Source organism: Pavona decussata, unplaced genomic scaffold (assembly GCF_977016875.1).
Source record: "Pavona decussata unplaced genomic scaffold, jaPavDecu1.1 SCAFFOLD_137, whole genome shotgun sequence".
Lineage (NCBI taxonomy): Eukaryota > Metazoa > Cnidaria > Anthozoa > Scleractinia > Agariciidae > Pavona > Pavona decussata.
Window position 1 is genome coordinate 2,916,549 of NW_028145550.1, and position 10,952 is coordinate 2,927,500.

At 39.6% G+C, this 10,952-nt stretch overlaps 1 long non-coding RNA gene across 12 annotated transcripts in view; it reads right to left on the reverse strand.

Moving 5' to 3' along the window:
• Positions 1-2,682: 2,682 nt before the first annotated feature.
• The window catches only part of LOC146467336 (uncharacterized), a 12,496-nt gene continuing 4,226 nt past the window's right edge, over positions 2,683-10,952 (reverse strand). Inside the window, exons 2-7 of one of the 12 annotated variants that reach the window (XR_014867782.1) lie at positions 9,693-9,752; positions 9,257-9,374; positions 8,307-8,414; positions 3,471-3,607; positions 2,965-3,021; positions 2,683-2,774 (exon numbers count right to left, since the gene is read on the reverse strand). This is a non-coding gene — a long non-coding RNA (uncharacterized LOC146467336). The other 11 variants (XR_014867784.1, XR_014867783.1, XR_014867778.1 and 8 more) reach the window with 11 other exon arrangements.

Sequence of the window (10,952 nt, forward strand, 5' to 3'; positions counted from 1 at the left end):
TGATTTGTGCGTGGTCTCGCCCGACTGGTCCCATTGCTGTGTTCACGAGGCAGGACCTTGGGGCGGGTCTTACGATTACCTCTCCATAGATCCAGGGTTGGTGTTTTTTCGTTGGCCTAGGTTTCACGTACACTTTATCTCCTTCTGAGAACTCGGCAAGCGGCGCTGACACCCTCTTGTCGTACTGAGCCTTTGATCGCCGTCTCCTTTCTGAAATGTTTTCTTGTACTAGACTTGGGGACACTGTATGTGGGGCAAATTGACGCGGAGCTGTAGGGATGATGTCCCGTAGTCTTCTAGACATAAGGCGTTGTGCTGGCGAGTAATCATATGTTTGCTGGAGTGTGTTTCGGTACGCTAGTAGTGCCAGATAGGGGTCCTCATGGAGGGATTTTTTCAGAATGTTCTTTGCAGTTTTGATTGCGGACTCCGCCTTTCCGTTCCCTCGGCTGTGGTATGGTGACTATTTGCGTACGATGAAAAGGTATTCTCGAGCAAAACGTAAATATTCATGGATTTTAAGCTGTGTGCCGTTATCGGATATGCACTCGTCTGGAATTCCGTATCCCGCAAACTGTCTTTTCATGGATCGAATGACTGCGTTGGCTGATGTGTTCCCACCGAGGGGGTCTAGTTCAAAGAAGTAGCTGTAATGGTCAACCATAACGAGGTAGTTGCTTCCATCCAGCTGAAAAAGGTCGGCACTTATTTTGGACCACGGTCTAGTGGGTATCTCATGGAATTTCATTTGTTCTCGCGGTCGCTCTCTTAGGTACTGGGCACAAAGTCCACATGATAAATATTTCTCCCTGATTGCTGCCTAAATTCCTAGCTAGAAAAGAGACTCGCGTGTTCGTCTTATACTGCGGTCGGCTCCCTGGTGCGCTTTGTGTATTTTCTGTAACATCTCGTCTCGTAGCGTAGCTGGGACAATTACTTGATGGGACCTGTAGAGGACACCATCATAGACTGAAATCTCATCCCGGAAATTCCAGTACAGCCTCAGTACCTCTGAGGCTTCCTTTCTTTCTGAAGGCAACCCATTCATTATCACCATGTGCAGGGATGCTAGAACTGGGTCTTTGGCGGGTTCTTGTCTAATTCGTTGCAGCTATTTCCACACGAAACACTTCGTATTCTTGCTTGGCAGCGGAGGAGTGCTGATCAGTGACAGCTGCGCGAGAGAAAGTGTCTGCAACGTAAAGTTCCTTCCCTTTCTTGTATCGGACAGTGAACTGATATCTTTGTAACTTCAGCATCATCCTTTGCAGTCTGCGAGGAGCTTTGCTGAGACCCTTTGTGAAAATTGTCTCGAGCGGCTGGTGATCTGTGTGTACCGTTTTGTCGTGTTTTCCGTATAGGTACTGGTGCCACTTATCCATCTAATAAACAGGTTGATCATTTTGTAGCAATACGCCACCGATCGCATCTTCAGATGCATCCACTTGTAGCGTCACGGGGAGGGTTGTGTCGTAGTGGCGTAATGCGGTTGCTGAAGCAATGAGGTTCTTTGCCGAGTTAGATGCATTTTCATGATTGTTTGACCACAGAAATGCAGAATCCTCCTTGGTCAAGTCCCTCAATGGAAGACCTGTTTCTAACAAGTTATGACAGAACTTGCTTAAGTATTGGCACATGCCAAGAAAACGCTGCACCCCAGATTTGTCACTGGGCGTTGGCATCTCTGTAATTGCAGCTACTTTAGCTGGATCTGGCTCTACGCCTTTGTCGGTAAGCTTGTGTCCCATGAAAGTGACAGAGGGAGATTTAAACTGCAGCTTTTTCGCAGATAGTCGCAGGTCATGGTTGCTGCATTTTCCTAACAGGCTCGTGAATTTTTTGTCGTGATCGATGTCAGCTTCCTCTTTTGAATCTCCGCATCCAAAAACACAGATGTCGTCGGCAATGTTTATTACCCTGTGTAAACCGTCTAAGAATTCATGTTGGTGCCGTTGATACTCCTCCGGTCCCGAGGCGATCCCAAATGGCATGCAAGTATAACAGTAGCGGCCGGTTGGTCCCTGGAACGTAGTAAGTAGAGAAGACTCTTCATCCATCACGACAGTGTGAAAAGCTTCAGATACGTCAAGAATGGTGAATACTTTGGCCTTCGTCAGTTGTGGAAGCTTTTCTTCAATCGCCGGTATTGTGTACTTGGGTCTTCTGATGGCCTTGTTAATAGTTTGACTTGGATCAATACATATAAGAAGTTTTCCATTCGGTTTCTCTTTTACCAGAATGTTTGAGAGCCAGTCTGTAGGATGTGTGACTGGCCTTATGATGCCTTCATCACAAAGTCTCTTTAACTCGTCATTTACTCTGTCCAACTGTCGAACATTATAAACCAAGGCGGATATTGTATATCCTTTCTGGTTCATCCAGGTTAGAGTCCTAGCATCACTGTATGCTTGAGTACTCTGGGATGTATAACATAAACGACATAAGTTTCTTAGGCGAACATTATAAACCAAGGCGAATGTTATATATCCTTTCTGGTTCATCCAGGTTGAAGTCCTAGCATCAGTATATCCTTGAATGCTCTGGGATATATAACTCCAGCAAAATAATATTTTTAGGCGAACATATTTATAAACCTAGGCTGATGTTATATATCTTTTCTTGTTCATTTACGTTAGGGTCCTAGCATCACTGCATGCTTGAGTGCTCTGGGATATATCACACACACACACACACACACACACACACACACATACTCACCTTTGGCAACTTGTGAGGTCTGTGTTTCCATACACCTCTTATGAGGACCCCCCTTTCTATTGGAGGTATGAAAAAGAAAATATGGATGTTTGGTAGCTTATTTGCCCATCTCTTTAAACACTTGATTAGACTTTAGGAAATTTCAATTTTTTTTGTGGGGTCTTAGTTATGAGGACCTGCCCAATACTCAACTTTGAATACTTATGGGTACTACTTGCCATACAATTCTTATGGGGACATACTCACCTAACTTGTGAGGTCTGTGTTTCCATAGTGATACCCTACTTGCGAGGACCACCTCTTCTGATGCAGAAGAAGAAGAAGAAGAAGAAGAAGAAGGCTGTTTGGTTGCTTGTTTGTTATAAGTCAAGACATTTGCTTCCTGGGGTTTCATCAACTCCCCTCTGACTACTTAACGGGAATTTTAATTCTTGCTAAACTTATGGGGACATGATAGTACACGACTACTTATGGGGACTACTTGCCGAACTTATGGGGACATGATACTTACACAACTACTTATGGGGACTACTTGCCAAACTTATGGGGACATGATACTTACACAACTACTTATGGGGACTACTTGCCAAACTTATGGGGACATGATACTTACACGACTACTTATGGAGACTACTTGCCAAACTTATAAGAGGACGTGCCAATAAACAACTACTTCTACTAATGGGATTATTTGCCATAGCTGAGCTATTGATTTTCGTCATTGAAGGGCACGTGTTTGCATGGAAACCAACCTATATTGTCTCTTTGTGTCTGTTTGAAAGGCCAATAAGGTTGAATATGATACCAAGGTTCTGATATTATGCAATTGTATGATTTTTCACTCTATTTCAGCCACATCCCATCTCATAATCACAAGAAATCTGATTATCTGAACAAAATAACAAAAAAATGCTACATTTAGTTTGCATTGGAAACATCGACACTTGATTTTGAACACATGAGGAGCACAATAATAATAGACTGTTGGGTCAAAGGGGGGAGGAAGATGCATTACAAATATAGGGACCATGGAATAAACTAATATTGGAAAGAGTGATATACTTACTGACAATAATAATAATAATAATGATGATGATGATGATGATGATGATGATGATGATGATGATAATTACCTATCACTGGATGAGGCTGAGTATGACCCGAAGAATTATAAAGATTGAGGAGTTTTCCAGTACAAATCCTTCTAATCTTACTTTTGAGATATATGGATAAAAATTTACGGGTAATTAACCTACTTTAAATATGCTCTCTCAGTTCCTAAGACCTTGTAACAAAACTTTCCAAAGGAGAACTGTTTTTGATCGGAAAGTTGATCATGTGACCAGCTACTGCAAAAGGCCTATTAGTGACAATTTATACTTTCTTATAGCTGCCTTAGCACATTCCTTCACTTCAAATCGACTGTCCGCCCAGCCCTAGCTTCGCGAGGTTTTGAGAGTCACGTATTTGTAGTATATTTTAAACTTTAAAAAGATTAGGTTTTAAGATTCTTGGAAAAAGGAAAACTGTAATACATTTGGTTGAAACACCAATTTGTTTATGAGAGAATTTCTAAAGACTTTATATCTGAACAAAAAAAGCAATGAGATAGGATTCCCTTTCCTACAGTGTGCACGGCCGGTGAGACCAGTTCCTAGACGCTGCCTTCCTTTGAGACCATCATAGGTAATCCAATGTGGATCATCAGAGGCGCGCAGCCTGTCATGGGAGAATTTTGGGGGGCTTTGGTAGAATCTAATATGGCGGCCAAGCTCTTTCTGGAAAATCCTCCTTCTGATCAAATAAGCCAGTTTTTCGAGGAGTACATGTCTTGTACAGAAAACGGCACGGAGTTGAGGGATATTTCATGCTTTTTTGCTGAGTACGAAGCAGCAGTAGGAGTCATCGAAGAGAAATACAACGTTTAGTGGTCGAAATCCAGACTTGCAAAAGTTGATTCCCATCCAAGGAATGGTCAAAAAGGACAATGAAAAAGCTTCACGAAAAGGTAATTAGAAGACTGCGCTCAAAACCAACTTCAGCGACACCATGGAGAGGAGATTTCACTATGAACATTTCCTGAGAAGTTTTTGATTTGATTTACCATAAAATTGTTAAGTCCAACATTATTAAACAACTTTGGCCATCAGTCAAGAGAGAAAACCAGCCTGTACTGACATTGGAATCACGGACAGGAAAAAGGCAGTATTTTGTTTTTAACAAAATGAATCAAGGTGGTATTCTTATTAGCCGTAATCACCTCTTAAAGAAGTGTTTGGGAAACTGTGCTGGCGGTGTTCATGCAGTTGAGAGATGTGAAGTGGTTGTTTGCAGGGAAAAACCTATGAGATTTAAATATCATCACAGCACAGAAGTTTTGTCTTTCATTATGGTAATTGGAATTCGGCGTTCCACAACACTTATTAATGGGTACAATACAAGCAATTATGACTTGCTACCAAAATCAGTTATCTGCATGGAGCATTTGCTTTATAGCCTGTGAACAGGCTCCCAAGTGGGGTATAGGGTGAAAAGAAAAATCGGCGAGCCGGGCGGGCGGAGCACGGTATGGGGCGAGGAAGAGCTCGATTTTCATCTTTGCCATAGACCCCACTTGGGAGCCTGTTCACAGGTTATTGCTTTAGAATCCAGGAATTATTTCTTAGTGCTGAGGAACATCCCTGCAGTTCCAATATCCATAATGAAATGGTGAAGTAACTGAAGAACTGAAAGTGGCACTATCTTAAACCATACAACTTCTTTTTATGTTTTGCACAGTTCAATAACCTGATCGTCACCCTTTTTTCAGGGAACTGTATTAAAAATAAACATAACATATCAATGCCTGGGGATGGTCTTGTTACTTATCTCATGACAGAGGCAGCTATTCTTTGACCTCCATCTCTTTCTCCTTCCCATTGGGTTTCATTGCAGATTTTGCATTTTAAAAGTTAGGTTTTCTCAGAGTAGGTCATGTTTAGTTTACAGGGTGCCATAACACCCTGGGGCCAACTCACCACTAAAAACTGAAAGATTCGAGGTTGTGGTAACAGAATTCAGCCCAATGAGATTTAAATATCTTAAGAACTGAAAAATCTGTCTGTGAGTTTTCACAGCTACTGGAATTGACTGAAATTGACTGAAATTGTACTGTTTCATTCAATGGGGGATCAGATTGCAACAATACGCTGTCTCAGTACACTCAGTCTTGATTATTACAGTTTTTTCATGGTCATACCGTTGAGCTTTTGATGTGCAGGAGTATGTAGGAAGAAGTCGTCTGTCATTGTGGTTCCAGTTGCTATTACAATTTAATTAATTGTGAATGTTCCACTGCAGGAGACTAACATTATTGTCTAATATAAATACATTGTATGAACAGACTTTATGTTCCAACATCCATAACATATGTTCCCCTGTTAAGAAAAGTTTATTTACAGTGGACGACTCTACACTTAGACAACAGAAGATCCATAACCAGGATTAACAGTAAAAAAAAGTGAATGTTCTCTGGTGAAAACATTTGTACCAAAAAACTAAGCTTTGAACAACTTGAAACTTTTCTGCCCCATTGTCCAATGGGCCCAAATTGTTAAATTCTGGTTTAAAAAAATTCAAAAATGTGAGTTTAGAGAAAAATTTAGTCATGTTGCCCACTCCAATATTAAAGGGGTAGGATACATGAGCAGTCATGACACCTGCATGTTGTAGTTTAAATCTGTCATGATCAGATTTTTGTATTTCCAATTTTATGCTGGGAGGTTTCAATTTCAGAGATGCAATTATGACCAGGCTGATTACCGAAGTTTGTGCCGTGTTGCGTAAAACTATGGGCACTCCCTTCTAATATCACAGCAAGCTGGCAAAATGCACTGCTTCCATTGTTTTTAAAACCACACCCATTTTAAATTCTTGTGCAAAAAATACAAAATGTATGTTTAGAGAAAAAAGTCTTGTTGCCAACTACAACATTAAGGGGGTAGGATACGTGAGCAGTCATGACACCTGCATGTTGTAGTTTAAATCTGTCATGATCAGATTTTTGTATTTCCAATTTTATGCTGAGAGGTTTCAATTTCAGAAATGCAATTATGACCAGGCTGATTATTGAAGTTTGAGCCGTGTTGCGTAAAACTATGGGCACTCCCTTCCAACATCACAGCAAGCTGGCAAAATGAACCACTTCCATACCCATTTTTAACTCGTAAATGCGAGCATGCACAATGAACGAGTGATAGCAATGGTGGGTTTTTCACTAGGTTGGTTGGCTGATTCGGCTGTTGACTTTCAAGCATGCGCAGTGAAAGTGCGGTGTCTTGAATTCAATCAGTGAAGTGTCGGCATGAACTTTGAATAAAAAAAGAAGTGAAAATTTGTTTTACAGTGCATCAAAATAATCTTATTCAATCTGTAGATAAAAATTTGACAATTATTTTAATGCAAGAATGGAGATTTTTCATTTAATATGAGCAAAGTTATAAGTTTTCCCGTTTTTCCACAAAGTGCGGCGTCTTAAATTGAATGAGTGAAGTGTCTGCATGAACTTTGAATAAAAAACACCCGAAAATTTGTTCCAAGGCGCATCAGAATGACCTTATACAATATGTAGGGAATAAGTTTAGAATCATTTTTATAGTACACATATGGTTATTTCTCGTTACATGATCAGGCAAAGATATGACTTCTTTTAGCTTTCAAGGTAGTGTATGTAGCCATCTTAACTTCAATTAAAATACTGATGCGTCATCTGCATTCACGAGTTGGCTCATAGGAGACTTTGATTTAAAGATAAATTATTTCAAATGTTGTTAACACTTCGATAATCTGATCAATTTACATGATTTTGAGGACACCACAGTGGTTTTCTATGGATATTTTAAAACCAAAACCAGTCTTTAACATGTTTATTAAACCTGCTGTTACAATTACACTGTAATGGTATGTCTAGAGTTAAACAACTGGAAATGTTTAATAGTTGGTGTTGTGGAATACCAAATTGGCATAAGCTTCAGCAGAACAAAATTACACCGATTGCTAATCATGTAGCAACTTTATTTTGAAACGCGAACTAGAAGCAACTGTAATACATGTAGCTTGTTTAGCAGACAGAGATACACAGAAGGTTTTGTTTTCTGGATTTGTCCTACCACCGAGCAGCAATTCTTAGTGATTTTTGTCAAGCAGCTGCAATACCGATTTGATAAATTTTGGAAGCTGCAAATGCAAATTTTCTGTAAAATCATATACCGGCCGCCTTGAATGAACTTCTACATGGTTCATAAAGAGAGAGCTGACACTTCAGTGAAAGCTACCAATTGTAACCTTAAGTATCATTATTGGCTAATGCTTGTTTTCTGAAGGCTGCACTGGTCGCTTAGGAGAAAAGGGCCAGTTGGTTATTCAAAAAAGTGGTGCCATCGCTTAGGGTAGATGTCACTTAAAGGATCTTTTTAACACAGGGCTTATAATATGTCACAGATTTCACAATGATGGTCACTTTTAGGAGTGATCACAAACAGTGCTTTGTGTAGTTCTGTATTGGCAAAGTCATGCTGCTCACATACATAATAATTTTTAGGTCAACTTACTCTAAGAGCTCTGAACTCCACAGTCTTGATATGGAATCACATCCTCAACATGAATACTGTTATTTGGATCCTTGGAACAAACTTTCTTTTTGGCAAGCAGTTGAGGCTCTAAAAAGAGATAGAGAATCACACCGGAAATTAACTTACCCTATAAATCCCCCTACTGGATGGGGAATTGCAGAAAAACAACTCATGCTTATATGCATCTCATGAATAAACAAGAAAATAACAGTAGAGCATATCTTGTTATGTTCTTTTTACATGTAAGCACAGAATCAATTTTCCACAATCCCACACCTCCTTCTCTTAGGGACTTGACGAATTACAAAAGAAGAAAAAAAGAAACCTTACTAGAGACCCAATAAATTTTTAGTAACGATTAGGCTTACAAGCTAGGTGACATAACTTATTCAACACATTCCACCATTAGCCATTAGCAATGTAAGTAAGCAAACCACTGCCATAACTTACACTCTTTATTCTTCAAACCTTATTAACATTATAATAACTTCCACTTGGCATCACTTGGCATGCATTTAAAAACCATCCCACAGGAATTCTTCATATATTGACAACTTACAGTGTAGGTCCAGTAGTTAGAAGTTACATTGTCTAATTCCAGACATGTAAAATCAGCTAGATCAAGAGGATTGTCACCTCCAAACAACTTACTAAATATTTTTTTATTATATTATATAACTACTGCTGGGAGACTGGGGGTAAAATAAAACTGTGCTCTGCATGCATGTCTAATTCGGAGACTCAGGACCCCATACCAAAGAAAAACATTTTAGATGTGCTGATGTGCTCATTTCCCTACCATGTGATGTCACAAAAACCAGAGACATAATTGAACCTTTTAAGTGGTGGATATGTGATATTAAAACTGGCATGCACATTTTTAAAAGTGCACTTGAATTCTAATTTAAGCATGCCTTTATAATCCATACCTATTGAGCACGCACCTTTTCCAGGGATGGAACAGCTTAGAAGAGCAGGATAAGTGGAACTTGCAGAATAATAATTTATCTCAGACTGAGAACCTTCACTTTCATACCCACACTGGCACTATCAGAAACAAGATCCTATCAAAAACCAATTAAAACAAACATTGTCAACATACATGGCACTGTAAAGATGGTGGGTTTGATGGTTGGGCTTGATAGAGTTTCTGCCTCTCTCATTCAGTATTTCTCTTGAACATTTCGCCTTCAGTCAGCTTCAAAAGGCTAAGCACAAGATTTTAAAGAGATCTACATGTATACAGTATTTGATACATATTACAATGCATCAACAATCTCGGGGACAATCTGGCTTTTTAATACCAATTCACTAAACCACTTAAATCTGAAAATGTTACAAAATGACAGTACACACTGCCCTTACCAGATCATTAAAAAAGCCATGCATTTTCCTTTCCTTGAATTTGACTCCTAAACTTTGTTTCTGAAGAAAGATATGGTAATTAATATAAGTGTAATTCCTTTTTGTTTCATGTCATTTGATGTTTGTTTGTTTGTTTGTTGTCGTTTGTTTCATTTAATGTCGCACCTGAGGATTGCTGAGACACAGTCAAGGTCTTTTTCCATATCAAATCAACTGTGATCATTTGGATTGTTTTCTTTTATTTAATCCCTTCAAAGTTAGAGTTTTTTTTTTTTTGAGGTTCTACCACAGTACGTACCATCAAATGCTGCTCTTTGCAACTGGATTCCAGGGATTTTAACCTGAAATATGCATACTGGCAGCTGCATGCGATGCATTTGGCGTTGTTACTAAAACAAGGAATGACCTAAAATGATCTAAAATAAGTCCAAAATGTCTTGAAATGATCTGAATGAAATGAAACCAAGATAAAATGAATAAAATTACAGAATTACAGAACTGAGTGCTTACCAAACTAAAGGCTGATATCAGGAAGCTGCTGTGAACTGCCGGAAAGACCGAAGAAGACTTGAAAAGTGCCGATGGTTGCACGTAAGCAGATTTGATGACAAAGTCGTGTAAACAAACCGCACTAGAGTGAATCTTTATTTTTTTTGGTTGGTCTGAAAGACCCAAAAATATCAGCACTGACCAATTTTTTCGGGTTCGTTTTCCGGTCGCACATGTAAAGCCACACGACAAGGCTAAATTTTTGTGTAAACACTGATAAAACACTTTTGTAAACAATGTAAAGGCATATCTGTGCATCAATTTCCTTAATGCACTAGTCAATTAAAACCCCCACCCCCCTCCCCCTGGACCCGGGACAGATAGGGGGATAATAGGGGCATATAAGCACTTTTGATCAGAGATCTGTCCCCTGGGGGTGGTAGATAAGATGTGTTTTGCTTCTTTACAGTGTCCCCACCTCGGGGTCAGTCAGGGAGATTTGACTGTGGTTGACTCAGGTACTGAAGTTCTTCGCGAAGTTAATCAACTGCACGTTGTCATTTTCGCGCCATCCATATTGGCTGATTATTAGCGAAATGCTTCGCAAAATTTGGTTTAAAGACAATTCAAAAGAGAGAAGAAAATTCATTCCAGCTCTATGCAAAACTCTGCCTACAAACCCATGGTGCAGCCATGGGTACAAAAATGGCAGTCGCCTTTGCGGAGATTTTAAAAACAGAGATTTTAAAACCGCTCATTTGGAAACGATAT